This window comes from Dasypus novemcinctus, chromosome 7 (genome assembly GCF_030445035.2).
Source record: "Dasypus novemcinctus isolate mDasNov1 chromosome 7, mDasNov1.1.hap2, whole genome shotgun sequence".
NCBI lineage: Eukaryota > Metazoa > Chordata > Mammalia > Cingulata > Dasypodidae > Dasypus > Dasypus novemcinctus.
The window spans coordinates 97,138,795-97,142,190 of NC_080679.1; the positions used below are offsets into that span (position 1 = coordinate 97,138,795).

General features: G+C 35.1%; 1 pseudogene; it reads left to right on the top strand.

Moving 5' to 3' along the window:
* Positions 1 to 260: 260 nt before the first annotated feature.
* On the top strand, positions 261 to 345 carry LOC111763839 (U6 spliceosomal RNA; annotated as a pseudogene).
* Positions 346 to 3,396: the final 3,051 nt, after the last annotated feature.

The window sequence follows — 3,396 nt, forward strand, 5'->3', positions numbered from 1 at the left end:
ATTGTTTCTCCCTCATTCCATGATTTACCTGCCTCCAGTGGTGTGCAAGAGCTGGCTTGTATGTGCTTGTGAGAGCTGATTATTAAATTTCAGGAATTTTGCCATTTGGTTGTTAAACACAGGAATTATTTAAAATTAAATTATGGTTTAGATGGCCTATTACCCAAAGCAATATACAGATTTAACACAATCCCAATTAAAATGCCAACAACCTTCTTTGCAGAAATGGAAAAGCTTATCATTAAACTCAGATGGAGCGGTTACTTTGGCAGCACATATATTAAAATTGGAATGATACAGAGAAGATTAACATGAATGCAAATTCGTCAAGTGTTCTATATTTTTGGGGGACTGTATAACAGAGTGAACCCTGTGGTGGATGATGGACTGTGGTTAACAGTACAACATGAGAGTGGTCTCTCATGAACTATAATACATGTGCAACACTAATACATGATATTAATAATAGGGAGATGTATCAAAAAAATACACTAAATGTAAGTTATGATCCATAGCTAGTAGTAGTATTTTGATGATGATCTTTCTTTTTTCTTTTTTTAATTTTATTTATTTTTCCCCCACCCCCTCTGCCCCCCCCATTGTCTGCTCTCTGTGTCCATTCACTGTGTGTTCTTCTGCATCCACTTGCATTGTCAGGTGGCACTGGGAAACTGCATCTCTTTTTTTGTTGCGTCATCTTGCTGTGTCAGATCTCTGTGTGTGCGGTGCCACTCCTAGGTAGGCTGTGCTTTTTTCATGCGGGGCAGCTCTCCTAGCAGGGTGCACTCCTTGCGTGTGGGGCACCCCTACACAGGAGTGCCTGTGTGGCATGGTACTCCTTGCATGTGGCAGCACTGCACCTGGGCCAGCTTATCACACAGGTCAGGAGGCCCTGGGTATCAAACCATGGACCCTCCATATGGTAGGCAGACACTCTATCAATTGAGCCATGTCCACTTCCCATGATTTTTCACAATCTGTAACAAATGTCCCAAAACAATGACAGGTGTTGGTGGAGGAGTGGTATATGGGAATTCTGCACATTATGCATGTTTGTTTTATAAACTCACAACTTCTCTAATAAAATATATTTTTTTAAAAATCATATGGAAAGATCAAGGATGATGAATTAAAACTCTATCTTGGAAAAGAAGAACAAACTTGGAGATCACACTTTCCCAAATTTCAAAACTTATTACAAAGCTACAGTAATCAAAACAGTGTGACACTGGTACAAGAAAAGACATAGAACCCAATAGAACAGAATTGAGAGTTCAGGAAAAAACCCTCACATCTATGACCGATTGATTTTTGACAAAGGAGCAAAGTCTACTCAATGGGGAAAGAATAGTCTCATCAACTAATGATGGAAAGCCTGGATATACATATGCAAAAGAATGAAAGAGGATCCCTACCTCACAACATAAAAAAAAATAACTCAAAATACATCAACGACCTAAAAATAAGAGCTGAAACTATAAAACTCTTAGAAGAAAACATGGGGCGATATCTTCAGGTCCTTGTATTAGGCAATGGATTCGTAGACTTTACACCAAAAGCATGAACAACAAAGAAAAATAGATAAATTGGACTATATCAGAATTTAAAACTTCTGTGCATCAGAGGACATTAACAAGAAAGTGAGAAGACAACCTTTAGAATGGGAGAAAACATTTGGAAACCACATATTTGATAAAGATAATATATTCAGAATATATTTTTAAAAGCCTACAACTCAACAAGAAAAAAACAAATAACCCAATTTTAAAATGGACAAAGGACATGAATAAAATTTTTTCTTAAGTTATATAAATGGCTTAAAATCACATGAAAAGATGCTCAACATCAGTAGCCATTAGGGAAGTGCATATCAAAACCATAAGGAGATATCACCTTATACCCTATGGAACAACTATTTAAAAAACAGAAAATATCAGTGGTGTGAATGTAGAGAAAAGAAACCCTCACATATTATTGGTGGGAATGTAAAATAGTGCAGCCATTGTGGAAAATAGTTTGGTGGTTCTCAAAATGTTAAACATACACCTACCATATGACCTGGCAAAACCATTTCTAGATATACATTCAATTAAAAGAAGGGGCTTAGACAGATATTGTACACCAATGTTCATAGCAACATTATCTACAATAGCCCAAAAAGTGTAAGCAACTCAACTATCCATCAGAAGATGAATGAATAAACAAAACGGAATATTACTCCACCATAAGAAGCAATGAAGTTCTGGTACATGTTATATGGATGAACCTTGAAGACATCATGTTGAGTGAAATGTCAGACACAATGGGACAGATATTGTATGATTCTGATTACATGAAATAACTAGAATATGCAAACTCACAGAGACAAAAAATATAGGTTACCAGGAGTAGGGGTGATGGGGGAATGGGGAATCAATGCATCATGGGTATGGGTTTCTTTTTTGGGTGATGGGAAAGTTCTGGTAATGATGGTGGTGATGGTAGCACAACATTGGGAATGTGATTAATCCTATTGAATTATATACTTGGAAATGACTGAGATGGGAAAGTTTATGTTGTTTATCTGTTTCCATCGTTTTAAAAAAAGAGAGAAACTAAAGAGACAATGACCAAAAAAATGCAGTACATGATTCTGGACTGGATCTAATAATGGAGAAGAGGCTCAAAAGAACATTATTGAAACATGAAAAACTAGACTATTAAACTAAGTTTTATGTCAATGTTAAATTTCTTCAACTTGAAAAACTATTCCTAAGGTGGTTACACAAGTGAATATCCTTGTTCTTGGGAAATATATACAGACGTATTGTGTTCCCAAAGCATGATGTATACAATGTACTCTCAAATATTTAGAAAATAGATATAGATAGCTGAGTAGATAGATGGATTGATGTGTCCATCATATGTCTATCTATAAGATGGACAGAATGATATGGCAAATGTGGCAAAATGTTAATGTTGGCAGATCTGGGTATCTGGGGGAGGTGTGCAAGAGTTCTCTGTAAGGGTTTGTATTATTTTTGCAATTTTCCTGTAAATTTGAAATTATTTCAAAATAAAAAGTTTAAGAAAAAGTAAATTATATAAAGCTACGATTAAATTATACTAAAAACAAAGGTAATACTCAAGATTTATCATTCTTATTTAACTCCATTTTATTGACACTTGAGGTCATTTACATCTATAGTATCTATATAGTGGCAATACTATACAATAGTATGCTATAGTGATCTTTCCAGAATGGACATATTAAATCACAGAAATTGACAAATATTACAAATAGAATTTGATCAATTGGTTTGTTGATTGTCTAGACTTAAGAAAATGATGGAGAAAATGTTAATAAGGCAGATTAAATTTAGAAGTGTGTTATGTCTGCAGCTGTCACATGGTGAA